Below are 20,702 nucleotides of genomic sequence, written 5' to 3' on the forward strand. Positions count from 1 at the left end.
GCTGCTGCAGTCTTTCATAAACTTGACCAGAAGATTTCTATAGGACAGAAGGATATAATTACCTGAAAGATCATTCTCATCTTACAGTAGGAAGACAACTCAGGAAATGTCATGAACAACTATTAGAGCTAAATGAATCTGCTGACCTAGGAGATAGGAGAGATGACAATGACTAAAATCAGTCAAATTTTTTTCAAAAACATCAGCTGATCAAAGCATATTTGTCTCAAATGTTGCTTTGCAGAAAATTTGCTTTATTTCTGCCTCTCAAATTTGGATACAATTTGTATCCAATTTTGATAGTAATTATTTTTTATCATCTTGACCTTTGAAAAGCTAGGCCTACAAGTATAAATAGGATACCTTAATAGTTTTGGAAATCTTAAAAATACAGTTTTATTTGTTCATTGAATGGAAGTTGGGGAAAACTGAATATATGTACATAATGATTTCCTTTGAAAAAGAACTTGCTTTATGATACTCTTAGTGACAGCACTACCCTGAAGAAGCCTCTGCCTTTCAAAAAAGCACTGCGCTACAAAAAAATGTGTTATCTGACTACAGCAATCAAGTGCCAGTGAGGTAAACAGATGCACACAATACAACTCTTACAGAGAAACACTGGTGCCTGAAATGCTCAAAAAAATTATTTTGACAATTCAGCATGAAAGAAACAGGACAAAATTGTCAGTGCCACTGGAACTCTCTCTGGCAGTGATAATTAATACAAACTTCCACTGCTCTCCTTCACCTCAAGGTTAAAGGCAAAACCCAGCTGTATTTGACTGAAGTCAAAGTCCTGCTGTTTTTAATATAACCACATGACTAGCTCACGTCTTCCACTATAAAATTCTTGAAAACATTCCGTGTTGTAATCTAGGTGTTTCTAGAGGTCCCTCTCCTGAGTTTGCCTCTAAGACAGGCTCTGAGAAACACTCCACCATACTTCATTGCTGCTTATCATGACTGTGAATCCATATCACGTACACCCCTTGTCATTCTTTTGCATTGTATGTTATAGCAGAGTGTTTTTCATCAGTGTCTGTTACTTAATAAACAATGTCAATCAACCAGTAGTCCATACCAATCCTTACTGTTAAACCTTGTTTGTCACGATAATGTATTTGCTGGTTCCTCATCCAATTATCAACTGATTTCAACTGAGTCTTTTTATCCTATAGCATCCTCTTAGGTTTTTTTTTTTCTTTTTCTTTTTTTTTCCCCCTACATCCAGTGTAGCAAAAGCTTAAAGTGCCTTCACTCACACATACACACAAACAAACATGGCTCTGGCTGTTATTTAAAAGTAGCATCTTCACATACATTTCTGTGTGAGTACAGAAATTATTTCTTATCAGATCTTTCTGTTCTTGCCTCTGTTTTGGATCTTCTTATTATGGGCCCAGAACTGACATTGATACTAGCTATAAAAATGTACATATTTTCCTGTGAATAACGTTCAAGTATAAAATTGTAGTCCCCAGAAACTAAATAAAGCTTTCCATTCATCTAGAAAATATTCTTCCACGTAATTGGTAAGAAATTCCGTAGATGTCTTATAGTCAGATGTAGTAATTAATGATCTGCATAACATTCTTCTGTTAGATCAAGTGTGTATCTCTATTTTAGTGTTGGTTTTCTTTTGTCCTTTAAAACATGGATTCAAAAGGTATATTTACTTTTGACAGTAAACCCCATATTTAAACACTGGATAAATTGTACAAAAGAATGAATTTTTCCTTTCTTAATAACGGCATAAAATAGTTTAAAACTTAGAAAAATTAATAACTCTTGTGTTCTCAGTAGAACATGTATCATGAGAGTGTTAAAAAATAACTAGATGCCAAACTTTTCAAAGGTATGTGTAGGAAGAAATATGAAAATTGCTTCACCGACAAGCTCTGAAGCTCGTAAATGAAGGCTGCATATGGCGTCGCTGCACAGCAGAAACACTTACTTTCCTTTCTGACTGCTGGAGAGATACTATCCACATCTCTGTTTAAAGTTGCTGATGCACTAAGGAATTTGTCCTTTGGCCAGGAAAATGCAGGGCTGCTGCTTATGTCCTCACGGCAGCATGGGCTCCAGCCCCTTTGGAAAATTGTCAATATGAAATATTATTGTAAAGCACCTGCACAGACTTGACTGGATGTGTCTGAGATTTAGCAGGGGTTGGTAGACAGAAAGAGACTACTCCAAACCCATGAGCCTCTTCCACATTTCTGGGAGACTCTTTTTTCCAATAAGCTTATGCCACTAAAAACCCAAACACAGATCGGCGGTAATGAACGATCTTCATTCACTCAAATACTCATCCTACAGAAGGAGCCACTTTAAGATCTGCAAGGTATGAGAAGCTTTTACAAGTATTTATATTAAATTACTAAGTGGTTTATTATAGAAAGAAGACTCAAGTTTTTTCTTATTATGCGTGTTATTATTATCAATGTATAGAGTACTGCTGTTGTTGGCAGTGCTGAACATCATGGGTAGAGACGGTTCTTGCTCCAAAGAATTAACTAGAATGAGCTGAAAACATTTTCCTCCTTGAAACATTTGCCACATCAGGGAAATTCATGAAGTTTGCAGGTGTTTATTGCTGAAAGCAGACCAAGGTGAGTTTAACAGGTTTGATAAGGTATGACTATGCAAGAGCTGTAGGTATGGTTGGGCTAATAAACAGATGTGCCTTGTGGCAGTGTTCACAGCAGACAGCTCCCATAAAGAGTGCCTGGAAAGTGCACCTCAGACCTTGCAGGTTGGAAGCATTCACAGAGATGGGGGACGCATAAGTCATATATACATTCCATATCCAGGAAAACGCGTGATAGGTTTTCCAATCCATCCAACTGGGGTTGCTCTGCTCTGGGAAGAGTTATGTAGCTTAATAGGGTGACATATAAAGACACCAAAGCCAGTTAATTTGGGTATGGCTACTAGACATTGTCCTGGGGAACTGGACATCCCAAATTTCTATGAGAAAGCCCCAGTGGAAACATGGGTTCATGCCATTGATCTGCTCACATATAGTGGTCATTTGCTCACAGTTTCCAGATGTTCAACAGCCCAGTTGAGCTATTTCTTTTTTTTAGAGTACCAGATGTCCAGAAAGCACAAACAAACAGCCAAACTCTTCTTCAATTAAATAAAATTTCCAAACTGAAAAGGAGGACTTGTCCACAGAATAAAAGTATGATAACCCAGTTTACGATAGATACGTCTTTACATATGAATACCTATTAGATGGGGTGGTGACTTGAACTAGATATTCAGGGCTCTAGGTTCTTTCTCTCACTGAAAGCTATCAAGGACCTGAAAGGTTTTCGACAAAATCTGGCACAGTGCCACAAAATTTCAGTTTTGTTAAACTGCTGTCTTTCTAGTAAAACATGGTTTCATTGGAAAATTCCTGACTCACTAGATTCATTTAAACAGATGCTGACAATATGGTTCAAACATACTGGATGCATAGGAAGACAGAGCAAATTTCAATTTGTATTTGGACTCCAATCCTACACTAAGAAATGTGTAGCCTCACTCCTGAGCACTGGTGAAGCCTTGATGTGGGTTTGGGGTCATGGTCATGGTCAGTTACGATTGAAATTCGTCCCAGAAGAAATTTGTAGGGCCTCGGCATAATTCTGCCATCACATTCTCACCTCTGCAGTGCAAGCAAAGGTATTCAGCGTGTGCCTTTTACCATATCTGCCCAGGCTGCAGACATGACAGTGTAGCTGGCAAAGTTGCAGGCCAGATGTATGGCTCTTCTGCTTTCCTTTTGGGGTATTTGGCAGAGGTTCAGTGATGTAACAGTGTACTGCCTTCTAAACCTTGATGCACATGACAGAGCAAGACTAATGGTTTCCTTTAAATCTGGGACTGAATACCATTGTTGGCTTTGAAAATTCCAAGAAATGTAATTTCACTTTAGATCACTATAAATTTATAAGCTGTTGTACAGTGAGGGAGTAATCTCCTGGGAAATGAGCATAAACCTATTATATTTTCATTAACAATCTGTTTTCACCATTGACTTAATTCACATTTACTGTTGTGGAATTTGATTATGCATTATAAAGCACCATGAAACAGAATTAGGTATGTATCAAAGTATCCATTTTCCTGGTCATGTTGAATTACTCATTTCCTTGTTTTAAAACCTTGGGTCCTTTCTATCTAACTCAAACAAAGCTAGCCTGTGTGTTTACTGTCATCCACCTGAAAAGCAACATAGCAATTTCTTTTTTTTTGTTTGTTTGTTTGTTTTTTGTTTTTTCTTTCCATTAATGTCCATTTTCTACAAGAAAAGAAAATAAAAGAGAATAAAAGAAAAGGGGAAAGGGAAGAGACAGGGAAATGGAAAGAAGTATTTTAATAAATTTAGTATATTAATTTGATTTGAAAGGTTTTTTTTATGCTCTGCAACTTTCTTTTTCTTTGATTATGCAATAGTTAAACACGTAGACCTCCCCCCACAGCTCAAGCCTGCAAAACACACCAAAAAGAAATGCTAACCTGTACAGTGTAACCCACTTCCTTGGGCCTGTTTTAGAGGTGTGTTATGATCAGGGGTTGGGGGGAGAAGCAGTTAGGAAGGCTTTAAAGTTGGCATGCATGTGGTTTTGGAATAAACCCGTATTTTAAGTATGATGTGGATTTTTGTGTCACTGTTGTCTGGATGATCATTCTGAAATTTGGAACTCCTTACTCACACACAGAAGTGATAGCTTCTGTGTTTTGTGAATTAGACAAAATAGTCTATAGAAATGTCAGGCTACTTACTATGTACTTCATTGCCTAGTGGTCAAATAGGATTTTTGCATTTTTAAAATATTACTTTTAAATTATTGCTTCTTTTTAACCATTAAAACAGGAAGTCAGTTACTTGAAAATAAGCTCATTGATTGGTGTTAAGTAAATCAAATACGTTAAATGTCACATAGCCCTCAAATAGTTGGCGGGTATTTTATAGCAGCTGCAGTTACAGAGGACTGATAAGAACTTCATGTCAGTGTTACAGTTTTGCAAATAACATTTCCAACTTGGTCAGCTGCACCAGTTTTATAACAAAAATCAGGTTTGATGACGTCAATCACTGTGTTTTAAAACTTGCTGGAGAGTCTGTGAAACATACAATGACATCACTGTATAGAATATTTTTCATCCACCAATGCACCAGGTAAGAAATTAAGGTTACGGAGAAGTGTATATTTGCAAGGGAGAGATTTTATGCATGAAAGGCGTTGCGCCTTCTTTATTCCTGTTCAAAATGGATCTAAAAAGATAAAAAAAAGCAAAAGGAGTTTCTCTTCATGTTCACAAGTTTTCTATTTAGCAACTTGCTTTTACCTACTTTGATAATAATACTATGTACAAGCACAGAGAAAAAAGGGGAAAGGTCTTGGAAGTTATATTGATAAACTACGTGTGGATCCCACAGCTGGCATAAAATATCTTGTTTGGGCTGTAAAAATATATTAGTATGTCATGTTATCTTCATAAATTCTTCCAACACATAAGGTGGGTAGTGTCCCCCTGAATCCCAAGACTCATTACCATTTCTGCTCGTTCTTACCATTCATCAGCCGCTTTGTCATACAGAGCAGGCACGCGGTTGGGGCCAGAGCATTACGATTCTGGAGGGGTAGATACTGAGTGAGTTATTAGCTGTGGCAGACAGCCCTGTTCCCAAACACTCCTGAGAAGGTTCTTCACTTAGGCAAGCAACAATTACGATGGCATTCCCAACCTGGGGAATGCCAGAAGGTTCTGAATATAGCCTGTGGGTTTCGGTTTTCCCTTTACAATGACTCTGATTAGACATTAATCATGATTTCCAGAGCTTTCCAAAGTTCACCAAAGAAGTTCAAGCATGTAGGACATTCACAAGTATTTGTACTCCACTAAGGCAGTCTGACTTGCATGTTATTCTTGTTTGTAAGTAAGCTATATATTCTATTTCTGTGTGAAAAGCTAGAATCTGAGACTGAAAATCTGGGGCTCGGGCATAGTGTGAGACAGGAATGAAACCTGTAAATTAACAGATGAATTATATTGCTTTTTGCAGTTGTATAAGTTTAGAAGGATCAGAACATTTTTCCTTTTTTTTTTTTCTCTTGTGTGTGTTTCTCAAATTTACACATTTAAAAATAGCTATATTTAGGAGGATTTATTATCTGTTTGCTCTAATGATGAACGTTTGATTTATTTAAAATAAAAGTATTACTTTTTTCTTAGTATTTGGAGGTAGGGAGAACGGAACACTTTTCTAGACAGCTACTGCCAGATTAAAAATTAAAGGTGTTACTTAAAAGTGGTGTTGATTTTGATAGATGAAGCCTGAGTGATTTAGGTATGTGACTATCTTATTTTCAAGTGACTTAGGAACTAAATCACTTTTAGTGGGAAATTAAGTAACTTTGGCCTGTAATAGTGTTTAAAATTTAAAAACAACCCTATTTATTGTTTAGGTTTTCACTGATCTGGTATCGCAAAGTGACCTTTGCTTTTAGTCAGATCAGCTTTGCTATTTGTTTCACTGCAGCACTAAATCTTACAGAACTAAAACTGGTGACAACTTTCCGTTTGCTTTAATACACTACGCATTGTCAACAGCAAGATGAGAACTTGGAGCAAGAGCACCCCATAGGAATTTTTAATGAAAATACCTTTGTTTCAATCTTTTCAGAAAAGTGCTTAAATTATATATTCATTATTACATTATGTTTTTACAACTGAAGTTTTTATTTAAACTACTTAAATCTGTCTGCTGTTTAGATTATCATTATAAGATATATATAGATGGGAAAATACCCAAGAAATGTTATGATAAAAATAAGAATAGCAGTCTAAAAAGAAAGCATGGGTCAGTTTATGAGATTGTATACTAAAAGGCATTCCCTTTGATAGTAAAGGAAATTTCCGCATCCACTTTGATGCATAACTCTCAGTAGAGTGCATATAAATATTCGTCATTTTCGGAGCACATCATACATCACACAGTTGCAGTTTTCATATCCATTTTTATATATTTCAGTTCTAATTTTGCTTTCCTTCCACTTCTAAACAAAGACAGCCCCCCATTTAAACCTCTTTCCCACATTTCATTCCACTGAGCTATGAAATTTGAGAGTAGAAGTGAGTTCAGATGCTCGTGAAAAATATTTTTTGTTGCCCAACAACTGAGGAAAGGCTCACACTGATGCTTTTACTTAACATGAAGAAATTTTGCATGAGAGCAGCATGTAATGATCTGCCCGGAAAAAGGCAATCACAGTTTTGTCTCAAAAGCCAATGTGGGTCTTGTAATTGTGTTCTTCCACTTGGTTTTCTTGCCTTCTCCAGTGTCATGGGCAGTATGCTATACTTCACTCAGCCTGCTCTCATGACAAGCACTTTTGGAGAGAGGGCAAAGTATCTTGCACAGTCCCACCGATTCCTACTCCTGTCCTGGCAGCGAGGACGTGGAAAGTCACGATGCCAGCCTTCCTGGTGATGCTGCAGCCCAGATTACAGGTAGCTCTCTCCAGAGAATTTTATGTCACCCCCTACATTAAATGATGATCTAAATCTTTAGTGTTAACTGATGTTCTTAGACTCTGAACACTGCAGAGAGAGGATAATATGTGCCCTTGCCTCCTAGGTGATAATTTTTTCATCACACTAACTCTGTTATCCTTAGCAATTGTTATGTGTTATTTAATTCCTTTTTTCCCCTTTATTTTTTTCCCACCAAAGTACTTTACTGTGACTTATGAAACATTTTGAAAAGACTCTTTCAAAGCTGGACTCTATAACCACATCGGAAGGAAACAAATCTCTCTCACTCTCTTCATATTGGATTATGTCAAAGATTAGCTTCTATTTAAGCAATGTTGTACGAAGTTTTCCAAAGGATTTTCTTTTTAAACTACAACCATATGTTTTACTCCATTGAAACAGCTTACATATTGGGTATATGAGATTGATTGATGACATTTGCTCCAGTCATTTCACTAGTCATTTATTAATTTAAGGTTAGGTTGAGAATGTTTATTAAATGATTGGCAAAGTAACTCATTGATCATCATTCCATGTTTCTGGCTAGAAGAAACTGAAGAGCAATTATTTTCAACAAAAAATATACTAGATAGATTGTTATAATGTGAGTACACAGGGATATTTGTTATTGTTCTGCAACTGCTTTATCATAAAATCTTATAACAATTACATTACAATTTCCCCTAAAAAAAGACCCCAAACAAGGCAGTAGGATGAACAGTGACTGGCCCAACGGCAGCCTAATCCCGTGCCTCCCTCTTTGCTCTGTCTCCCACTCACCAAAACAGATCGTAGCACACATCATCCTCATTTTCAGTTTTCTTCATTGGCACACAACTAAATATTTAGTCGTCTTCATCCTATTTAAGACTCTTGAGGAAATGGATCCAAGAAGCTGAAGAGGCCACCTTACTTCCCAAAGCTGCAGCCTCCCTCTCAATGCTCTCCCTCTCAGTTTCTCAGGAATTGAGCTTTCTCTGTCCTTGGTGATGTTTTCAATAGACTGGAGCTTGGTCTTTCCTGGCAGACTGCCCGAGACAACAAAACTCCTTTTTCCAGGAAGGAAGAGCAACTTGAAGAGTCATTATTTTCAGGTCACATGTAGAAACTGCTTTCTTTGATTTTGGCCTTCCACAAAGCAAAAATAGTTGGGGGGGAAAAAAAAAAAAAGAAGAAAATAAGGAAAGGAAAGGAAAGGAAAGGAAAGGAAAGGAAAGGAAAGGGAAAAGAAAAAGAAAAGAAAAAGAAAAGAAAAGAAAAACGAAAGAGCTTAAAAAGCAAGGGAAACAAAACAGAAGTTCAAATAACTCCTCTAAGGAGAGTGGAGACTTTATAACAGCTTCAGCCATCTTACCTGAGTGTTCTCTGAAACAGACTTTGGGTAATTCCTGAGAAGGGCTGAGGAAGGGAAAAAGGGGAGGGATCAGGCATGGACAGGGAGCATCTGCACGGCTGACCGGTGTGGTGTGAGGAGGAAAGACTGGGGTTTCATCACACCATTGGGTTATGGTTCCAGGACTGTATGTTCAATTCGGCCCTTCATGGGTAGTGAAGCTCACTGCAGCAGCTGGTCCTAGGTTGGCACATGCTAACTGTTTTTTAAGAATGAGGCTTTAGGAACTTGCAGACCAATCAACCTGACTTCCATTTCCTGAAAATACCAGAATAAATGGTGTCTGTAAGCAGAAGTAAAAGTACAAAGTGATAAGCAACAACTCATAAGGATTTGTCAAGAATCAATAATATCAAGCAATATTCGTCAGATTCCTTCTGCTAATGGCCTTGTGAATAGAAAGGAGCAGTAGATATGACACAGTTTGACTATAGTATAGTTTTTGGTGTGGTCTCAAGTGGCACTCTTAGAAGCAAAGCAGCGTAATATGGAGGAACTGAAATTGTTGTCAGGTGGGTGAACAACAGGTTAACTACCCCATAGGAATAGTTGTCAGACTGGAGTCACTGTTAGACTGGAAGGGTCCATCACCCAGGCACCCGCGGGAATCTATCTGGGGTTCAGGGCTACCATTGCTAAGAGTGTTTGGAGTGAATACATATCTGTGTGGGCCATCAAATAACTTGGAGAGTCCAGATCAGTATTTGAGGTGATCTCAACAAACTGGAGAGGTCATCTGATGTAGCTAGGATATAATTCACAAAGTACTATATTAAAGAACTACACTGGAGCTAGAATAAATCAATCATGCATCTGCAGGAAGGGAAAAAACACAGTAAGCAGTTCAGCATGATGGGTCAGCGGACCATGTGGCAAATATAAACATGAACAAAAAAGTGTAGAGATGTAAAAAAAGCTATTGTCCAACTGAGTTATATACAAAGAAGAGCTGTGAAGACATATCATCATGTGAAGGACTCTGTATATGTTACTTAACACTTTGGACTGGATTGCAGTGGCCATAAAAAGATTTGGAGCAATTGAAGGGTATTCACAGGACAAAAAGGAGCAATGAGAATGATCAGCCAATGGTTCAGAAAACATGAATTGGAGGCAAAAGAAGACAGAGAATATACAGAATAACAGTAGTCCAACATAGAAAAGATTTTGCAGAGATAAAGAAAAAAATATTCCTCTCCACCAGTAATAGAACTAAAAATAATGGACTCAGTGTGGAATAAAGGAGATTTGCCAAAGAACCACTTTGACAGGCTTTCTTTAGGTTTGGTCAAAACATACTTGATATTGCTGTGGGATGGGGACATGGCTTCATCCAGTCTGCTTTTTTAAAAAGAATTATTTTTGTGGAAGAAAGCAGGCAATACAGTTTCTATTAATTTACACATTTTTGTGTTATTTTCCGATATACAAGACTTGATACAGTAAGACAATAGCACTTTCACTTTGGCATAATTGAATATGCTGTCTAGTAATGCAGATGAGTCTAGCAGAACTCCTCATTTCAAATTTAAATCACCTGCCATACTTAGCTTCCCCAACTATATTGTAAGACATGTAATTTCCTGAAAAAAGGGCAGAGAAAGAAGCTACTTTGACCCAACTAGGCCAAGTTGTCACAAATTTCTGGCTCCAGAGAGTAATGTGTAATCCTGGAGAAGAAAAGAAAGATGGTTGGAGAGAAAGATGCTCAACCATGTTTCACTCACCTGCATTTTTCACCCAACTGTTCTGAGGAAGGAACATAAGAAAGGGTTGCCCTGTTGTAGAAGACTCTCTTCTACTAGGGATCAGCTGGGTTGAGATGATGCAGGGATTTCTTAACGTGTTTATCCTAGACATATGTATAAGAAAAAGATCTTTTCTGACCTTTCTACCCTGGATCAGGTACAAAGATGGCGACTTCAAAAGAAACCCAGTCTTGGTTTGGTTGAAGAGCTTTAACGTTGCAGAGTTCTGATGGACGGGGCTGAAAGCCAGGGACCAGCTTTGAAGTCTACCTTGTCCAGTGCTTTGGGTGACTTCAAGATGATTGTAGACTGACCTAGGGGAAGAGTTTGGAAAGTCCTATCCTGTTGCTAGAAGGTAATGGCAAAAAATAGCTTGAGACAGGCCATGCCCCTTGTAAATGTCTGTGGGTTGTGTTTGATGGCCTTGCCAAATAATGTGCCTTTAAGGGTGTTTCAAGGACTTTTAGAATAAATAGAGTCTTTATATAGTGCCCATGTGGGTATATTTGGGGAAGGTCAAAGGTGCCACACAGGCCTGCGAGGTGAGGCCTGAGGGCACTTCAGCAGGAGAGGCATGTGCTCAGGTGACCATTAGCAGTGTACATGTGGCTTAAAGCTCAGCCTTTGCACAGGGCAGGCTATTATATCATGATTTTCATAGACTGAGCCCCAAACGTTAAGGAAATAATTTTATAATGAAAATTATTCCCTTAAATTCACAAGTATCTTATCCGTATCATAATAGCATTCGTGAGAAATGCCGTATGAAGTGCATATACACTCCCTACAAATATAAAGGCCAGACTAATTCACATCAGTGGAATTTTGCACTTCTTTTCAGGATAAATGGGGGTTTATTATAAATGATATTTGGACTCTAAATTGTTGCATGCAGGAGTTGCTACCACCAGCTAGAAAATAAATTTGAGTGAAAAATTGCTTTATTTATGTTTATTCAAAATTACTTCATACATGTTTATCTGTGTAGCAGCTATATCTGTTAATTATTGCATGTAAATAATGCTGAAAATAAGAAAAGAACTATCCAGTGAAGGGCTGCAAAATATTCAGTCTATCTGCTCCAAACAAAAAAATCCAGCTCCAGTATTTGTATACATAACAATGTACATTTTGATGTTTTGAAAAACACATTTACAGTGTTTATAAAACTTGTAATTTTGTCATCAGAAAGAAAATAAAGGTATAGCAGCTTCTGATGCACTGAAGGGAGCATACAAATTTTACATTAGAAGTTACTTCTAATAAGTAGTTTGTTTAGTTTATTGAGGAACATTTAAGGATAGAGGAAATGAATAAGCATGAAGTACAGCTGGTATATTAAAAGGGAACCTACATGACAACTGCCAAATACCCTGCAGCAAAGAGGTTTAATAAAACAAATAGAAAAAGCACCAGGATGCTTTCTTTATTGCAACATTACCAAAGTGTAATAAAGAAACCAAACATACAACAAACAAAGTAAACTAAAATACTGATCCCACATTATTGGACTGTTAATAAATCATACTGATGGCCCACTGTTAAATGCAAAAGGATTTGTGAGCAGTAAGGAACAAATATGAAAACCCATCTAAAATAGTTGGTGTAGATCCTATTGAAGATAATGCCTTCCAGGAAGTAATCACCATAAAATGATGGGGAAAAAATCAAACTAATTTGATGGCCTATTTGATGCAGCTGGTGGGGAACGTAAACAGCAGACTAGACTTTGTGTTTACTACTCTGTGAGGGCTTCACCACCACCAATAAATTGGGTGTGAATTCTGTGTGATAGCTTCTAATCAGTCCAGTATTACTCCCTGCATCATTAAGGGCTTGACCCAGGTGAAAGTAGCCTCCATGGCTGCCAGCCCACACTAAATTAAAAAAGAAAATAAACTCCATGAGCCACCTGGGACCTGCAGCTACAGAAGCTTCTTGTGACTCCAAGAGCAATATTTCCCCTGATGACCACAGAATACTGGATGGAGAATGAACAGTCACCAGCTTGGTTGCAGAGCCTGAATCTGCTCATTTGATTGCTGGACTGTACCCAGAGTGCAGGCTTTTCAGAGTGCTACTATGGGACTACACTGCACGCATTCAGAGAAAGCCGAGACTTTCTAATGTGGTTGTGGCTTGTGCAGTCACACAATAAATGAGCAGCAGAGCTGAGAATAGAACTCTCTATGTCGTGCCTCCTAATCCCATTCTTCAATCAGTAAAATAAAGTAAAAAACCCCCTCACTTTGTAGGTACTGGCCAAATCCATTTATGTTGTGGTATTACTCCAGGGTCCCATGGTATCAGAAAATCTTATAATCCATGGACACATGGGTAGTTTATAAATTTAAAAATTTGCTTGACAGTCAGTCCTTTCCAGGATTTTAAATCAATTCAAATGCATTTCCACAAATGTCTCTGCCTGAGACTTTTACAGAATGCTCACAGCTACAGGTTTGGCTATTAAACATACATTTCTGTGTTAAACAAAGTTGTCTTCCCTATTAAAATTGACAGCCAGGTCCATATGTTCCATAAAATAATGGAAAGGGTCACTGTGAACAGTACTGAAATGGATCCCAAAGTTCTCATAACTGTTTGGAGTGTGCTCTCGTAGTAAATTCACGGGAACCTTTCAAAGAATATTGCTTCGCAGTTCAGTCTTACCTCTCACTTACACAGAGTGGAAAAACCAGCCAAAACCAAATTCTGACCACATTTGCTTTTACAGGATTCCAAATATGTGCAGTAGATTGCTTGCCACTTCAAGAAGGAAGAAAACAACCTTTCTGTTAAGGTGGTTTAGGAGCTCGTATTCAGTCTACCTCAGTATTTCTTGGGTTTAGTGGTGCATTCATGGTCCGTTGGTGTCCCAGCAATGCCTGGCAGTGCCAGCACAAGTGCTGCTTTACACTGCCAGTGCCAGATTACCCACTGCCACCCTGTCTGGCTGTAACCAGTCTTTGGGCAGTGAGTACAGCATGCCTTGAGTTGTGCCAGTCTGGCAAGGTGAAGAAGCACCCAGAGATTTAAGCCTCCTAAGGGGCTTGAGTGGGCATCTTGGGACGCATGCCAGCCACAAACTGACTGAACAGCTTCTCACAAAAGGTAGCTGGAATTGCAGAAGAGTGATAAAGTAGGTACCTACATTGAATATAAAAGGTAGGTTGTCAGAATAAAGGAGACGCAAGTTTACGAGGCTTAGAAGATCCAAACACGTTTTTTCCAACATGCTGAGAGAGTTTTCTCAATGTAACACTCAAGGTAAGGTAGGCAGGACCATTCTCCACTGTTGGAATTGATGTTGTTGTGTTATATGATTGTAGAGAAAATAATGTAAGATGAACAAGTCCTGAGATGAATTAATAGTGCAGATATGAGGAAGTGTCCACTGGATCTGTTACCTGCAATGGAGAAGATCACTTCCAATACCTTTTCTCTCAATTCACATTAACTGGTGATAGGATAAAACATTTTAGAGTTTTAAAAGAAAAGGCTGGGACCTGCTCTATTTGTCCAAGTCTCTTTCGTTGCAAGAGATTTTTCTGTACAGTGAAAGTCCCACATAGATGTAACCACTTATGTATAGCCATATGAGGGGTGGCACTCACCCTTGTTCTTAGAAGAGGTTTCTTCTTCTCCCTACATATTGAGGCTCACTCTGGGTTCAGAATTCCACTTTAGAGGCCAGAGACCCCAGGATTTTTTTTTATGTGGTCCCAAATATCTTTAAAAAGATTATTTCATATATTGTGCACTTCTGTGGTAGTCCATTTAGTCTCCTCTGCCTTCTGCCTTACTATTTCTTCTTTTCTCAGAAGCTATGCTCAAATTCTCCCACCTCGTTTAATGTGGAAGGTCATCTAGTGCTGTTAGTAGAGGTTTGCAGCATTTTTTGTTTGTAAGGGAAACTAACCATTGTCAAACCCACTTATCAATCTGTGATTCCTGCCATTTATTTTTTCTGGACACTGTGCAAACATGGTAAATTGGTTAGTCTCAGTGTCGTCTGACTGGCTTTTCATATACTTAATTAACAGTGGAACATGCCTAGGATTTTATTCATGGATACACTTTGTGTATTAGCTTGGAAGTTATATTATTGCTTTCCATTTGAAAATCTAGGATTCATTAGGTAAGCGTAGTTGTCACAAGTTACGACAAAAAAGAGAAGATATTACCAGAAAATACTTGAGTAATCAGTGAGTCTCCTACATTTTTCCAAATATGAGCAATCAACATGCACATATCTAATCTAATTAAAATATTTAGAACTTTAACATTTTGGATTAGAATATTTTTACTGCCTGGACCCACAACTTCATATGCTGTGCTTGTATCGGCTCTTGCAGACAAGGTGAAAGTAGGTTCCAGCAGCACTTGGAACTGCAGCTGCTGAAGAAAGTTTTGCCTTTCCTCCTGTGTCACTTCTAAAGCACAAGCTCCAGGACAATATTAAAAGCAGCATATTCCAATAGAGGTCCCACACTTTATGTAAAAGGACAAACATGTTTTGTCTGAAATGTAAATGGGATTATTTCTGTGTTGTCACCTATACTTGGATTTTTTACTAAGAGTTCATGGAGTTCTTTCCTATGATTAATGGTACCATTTTACTTAGAGTTTCTCACTAGCCTACCACTCTTTTAAGCCAACTTATTCTTATACAACCTTTCCCCAGGCTTGGCTACCCAGAGAGCTGCAGCTATGCTGGAGAATATCCTTTGTGCCTATTGCTATTCTAAGCAAAGGCAGTCAGGTGCGGAATATGGCACTGCCAGCTACTGCTTCCACCATGCTACTAGTTTTCTGCTCTATGCCACTTTGATTATACTTGAAGCAGCCCTATCGTTTCCTTCTGCTTCTCCAGCTTTTTGGGAAGAGAGGTATAGATGATCCTTTTTCTCCCCAATATGGGAAGAATTCAGCCTGTGTTTGTCCTCATCTTCTGCTATTAAATGCTAACAAGCCCAGAAATCCCTTCAGATTCTCTATCCCAGATACACAGCTAAGCTGCTGAACTAACTGCTGCACAAAAAAACCCTCGGTTACTTTTACCATTTGCTTATTATTGCTATAAATGACCTATTGTCCATCTTAATTCAGTCTTCTTGCTTTTTGTTATTGTTCTGTCATTGTTTTTTAGTGGAGTTTTTCTTAGCTGCTGATACCGAGACATTTGGGATAATTCTGTTTCCTCCACTGCCAGCGACTAGTTTTCTTCTCTATAACCTCTCAGCTGAGCTTTCCAATATATTTACTTCCCCAGAAAAATAGCTGCTAAATTCCTTATTCTCTTTCAGTGGGAAATTGTCCTCCACCATCTTAGATAATCACGAGCCTGTTGCAGTCCAGACATATTAAAACGTAGCAATTTATTGTAGCCAATGCTATGCGATTATAGTATTTTAGCAGCTAGTCCATTTCTTTTGTGTGTAAGCCGTTAAATATAACAAAGGCCTATTGTGTTCAATGTGGGAAAGCAAATAATTTTTAAAATGTGATTAATTGTGTAAGTATGGACCTTTTAAGTACGTGTGGTAAGCCCTATGCTATGGGAATGGCACTTACTGCTCTCTCAGCATGAGTCTGACGAAGTAAACAAAAAGTTAAAATACAGCCGATAGTCTCCCTGGCATTCATTAACATAGCATAGAAAGCAGAAACTAGCCACATTTTATATAAAAAGACTCTAGAAATCTGTGTCTACTTACATTAACATTAGTCAATTGGTGGGTGCCAACTATGCACATAGCATGTTTTATTTATAGGTCTATATAGTAGTCAAAAACATTCTATCACGGAAATGTGTTATTCATTAATTCATATTTTGCTCAGCCTTACTTTACTTCTTGAACCCATCCAGGTGTTTTTTAAACGATGAGGGTAATTTAATACCAAACAGCATTCACATTCACCCTATTTTTCAATTCCATGTAACTAAATAGTCCTCCCGATTTTGTCTATTATTTACCTTTCATTAGCTCACATATATATTGCAAACTAGAGTTTGTCTGTGTTTTTATGACAAAATTCCACACAATGGTAAAAAATAAAGGTGGAATAAATGGTCAGCTTACTGAATAGAGTATTTAACACTAACTTTTTTTCAAACATCCATTCTTTATATCAACTGGAATGGTAAATAGTGCTATAGATATATGCTTCTGGTGCCTAATTTGTTTTTGAAGTGTTCATTTAAAATGTTTAAAATGGTCACTTTAGCTTACTGTTTCAAAGCTCCGTATGAGATCTAGTCACACATTACAGAACATAGATCATATCAAATGACCTCAACAAATCCAGCAACATGCAATGTATATGTGTTTTCACTAAAGGAGCTTTATAGGTTTCCATGACTTAACCTATGAGGTTTAAGGGGGTTTAAGGAGGAAAAACAAAACCCTTTTCTTGTTGGTTCTTTTTATCTTATATGTGAATGTGAACTCGACATAATCTAATTTTAATCATGAGGAAAAATTAAAACAAAGTTAAACCAGGAACAATATATCAACACTAAAATGCTGTCAATTATTGCTTATTACCATATTTGTCATGTGAATCAGTCATATAGGTCATTTATGAATAGCCATAAAGCAACTTCTTGCATTTGCAAGGCACACAACCTTTGCAATTCAGTGATGTATGTAAATACTGGTGTCAAAGCTGCTTCTAAAACACCACCACTGGGGAGAGAGAGAGAAATCTTACTGCCATTAAGACACACAAGCCTTCAACCTCTGAAGAAAAATAATGGTTAAGCCAGCAGCAACTTTTTATAATTAGAGTTGATAAAAGAGAAAATGTCAACATTGTAAATGCTTTCTGCTGGGGTGCATGGTGTTAAAATGGGGTAGAAGGCTTTTGATGAACATTCACAAACTTTTGCTAACATCCTTGAAATACAAAAATATTTTTAAACCTCACTTGCAGGGCAAGACAATGGTTTCCTGTTAGCTGTTTTTGTTTTCTTTTAATTTATTTTTGATTTTAATTTAATTTAGTTTAATTTAATTTCTTTTCTTTTTTTTTTTTTTTAAACTAATGACTGTGCTGTCACACGTCTTCTGCATGTTTCAGTTCTCAGATATAGATAGACTGAAAAATTATGCTTTTCCTCTTCTGTGGAAACTATAAATTCTCAACCACTTACAATATCCTTCCTGAGGTTCATAGCCCCAGATAAACATGCCCTGTTTTGTGGCATAGTACAATGTTTTAGAAGGGTTTCAGGTACAGCCAACATTTCTTGATCTTTTCTGCAGTCTTTCCAGAAGGATTTCAGAAGATGCAACTAGGCATTTGAAAGGATAACCAGAACAAGTGCAGTTCCACAAATTCCTGTTTAAAAAACTTGAATATTGTGTTTCACAGTTTGACTTTAAGAAGTCTCCAGCACAGGTATCACCTATCTGTCTCATTTCTTGTATGATTCTTAAGGCAAAAATAAAAAAAAAAAACAGGCTGAGTTTAATACCTTCTATTTCATTGGGCTGTGTGAGATTTAAGGGCTCATCTCTTCAGACTTACCCAGCTGTAGCAGCATTCATGTTACAGTGATTCTGTTCCTTAGCCCAGAGTTTTTACATAGGAAGACTGCAGCTGCTCATGTATTTGGGAGAGTAAAGACAACATCAGAGTCACATTCTACAAAATGAGGCTAGGTTAAGTCTGAAGGACCTATCAATCAGACTGAGGGACAGCTGAAGAAAGCCAGAGAGTTTAGATGGAAACATTGCCTTGGGTGAAACTTTCCTTTTCGAAACTTTCCCCCTGACTTTATCAGCTGCCTGAAGTCCAGAACGAAGGACTCTCTGCTATTCCAGTGAAAAGCAGCCTTTCTTTAACAGTATTTCCCTATAAATAATAGTGGTCATCGTCATTTGCCAAACACTGACTTTATGAGTCATGAAAAGCATTTGGGTCTAGCACGCAATTTAGGCAGAGATTACGTTTCCATGTCCAAAACAAACGACCTTAATCGTTACACATCCTACATTTTGCTATTATTCATGTCTACAAGTATCATAGCCTTAGTCAAATTGAGCCTATCTCTAAAACTGTTTAGGACATCTGGAAGTCCCTTGTGGGGCCTGGTGTCTTACACATTGGCAGAGGAATCCCAAAACACTTTGTCAGCAGCAATGAGTTTAGCACAAAGCAGAGCTCCAGAGCCACTTTCACTAAATAAAATAATTTTAAAAACCAGTAACCCTTCACTGTTTGCATGATTAGTGACTGTTAGTCAGTGATTAAAGTACTTTCTCAGGAAGTGGGAGGCTTGATTTCGGCTCCCTGACCCAGCCCAAGACATCCAGACTTCCTTCTCTCAGGAGAAAGGCAAAGCCATGCTTGCGGTGTTAAAAAATTGCATAGCCTTGGTGCAGAAGTTACAGCAAAGAGCCACTGAGAGAGAAAGAAAACCAAGAACAAATATATCCCTGTTAGGGCATACTACTGAAATGGGATCTGCCTGTTGACAGTGGTCTTTGTTGTTTCTTGAGACAATTTTTGAAATGGAAAATATCTCTGCTTGCTGCTGAGGTTATTGCTGTTCAAAGGCCACTGTGTTTAGTCTAGTCAACACCTAACACTGAGGACATACCTGGAATTTACATCACTGATTCCTCTTCCAGTAGGAACATGGTCCTAGCCATATGCAAAAGGACAAAAAAGTCTTTTTGCACAGAAGGAGCTGAGAAAAATATATTTCCTATCTCTGGTTATATGATGTGTATAATTTTGAACCTGATGGACCAAGGCAAGTGAGCCTTATATTATATATATCTCCAGTAGTTTTCTAACAGGTGTTTAATACAGAATTACCAAGTGTAAGTCCTTCAAGACACCTATGTAATCACTCAATTTTAGATCAAAGCAGAGTTTGTTTTCCCATATTCCCTTGGGATACCCTTTTGTGAAGTCAGCCATATAAAATAAAGATGATGATAAAGAAGTGGGTGAATCTTCCGGCAGCCAGTCAAACCCTGTCTTCAACACAGTGGCGATTCATGTGCACAGCAAGCATCCATATAGGCTGGTTACACTGCTCTGTGTTTTGCCTGATGTTCCTTAATAATGTTTACTAGCAATGCTGAATCATCCCTAACATACGTGTAAACAGTTAAGCTGCAGGTGTTTTTCAGGTTCTACCACACTGAGATGCTGAGGACTCCCCCAATTCAGTTTCTGATTGTTTACAATCTCCTGCTGTGCCTGCAATATGCTTGAATTGTACTTAAAACACATAAATCTGCCTTCAAAGGCAGCTTGGGAGGCAGAAGTGTGGCTAGGGAATTTTAAATGGAAGGGACAAGCAATGGCTACAAAGAGCTCAGTTTTTAGTAGTAGGTGTTGCAGTTTGTTCCAATTACAGCACACACTAGAGTGTGAAATGTTCATGCCAATCTAGTAAAAAGAAAAAGTACACGCAATGCTGAAATTAACACCTTTGTAATTACAGACAAGCTCCTTTACTACTACCCAGCAAGTGCAGCTGAGGCAAGTTTGGAGAAATGCAAGCATAACAGGTTGTGCAATAGGAAATGTGACTTTTTTTTCAATCTGACTTGATAATTGGAACCTTCTTTGGCAATCAGATAAAATCATTTGCATTTCTGAGCAGAAGAATTTAAGAGTGTACTACATCTATATTTGCCTAACTGAAAACCAGACAAAAAGGGTTTTTTTTCAATTAAATGACTCGCATTCCCCTTCTTTCCCTCATGTACCGTTACCATCACAAAACTACACATTTGGCATTCTTCAACATAATTTATAGCTCTTTTTGCAAATCAAGCCAGTAACAGGCCATCGCAGAGGCAAACATGCCTTTCATTTGCATTGAGTGAGCTGTCTCAGACTCATGGCAAAATGAATAGCTGGATATCCCCCAATAATCCCCGTCTCTTACTGTTCACACACATTCTCAGTGACTCATCCAGGAAAATATCACTGAGTGTGTCTTTTAATTTTATTCATGTTTCCACTATAACCCTGCCGAGGCTTCTTAGTGCTTG

This window comes from Platalea leucorodia (assembly GCF_965183815.1).
Source record: "Platalea leucorodia genome assembly, chromosome: 6".
NCBI classification, from domain to species: domain Eukaryota; kingdom Metazoa; phylum Chordata; class Aves; order Pelecaniformes; family Threskiornithidae; genus Platalea; species Platalea leucorodia.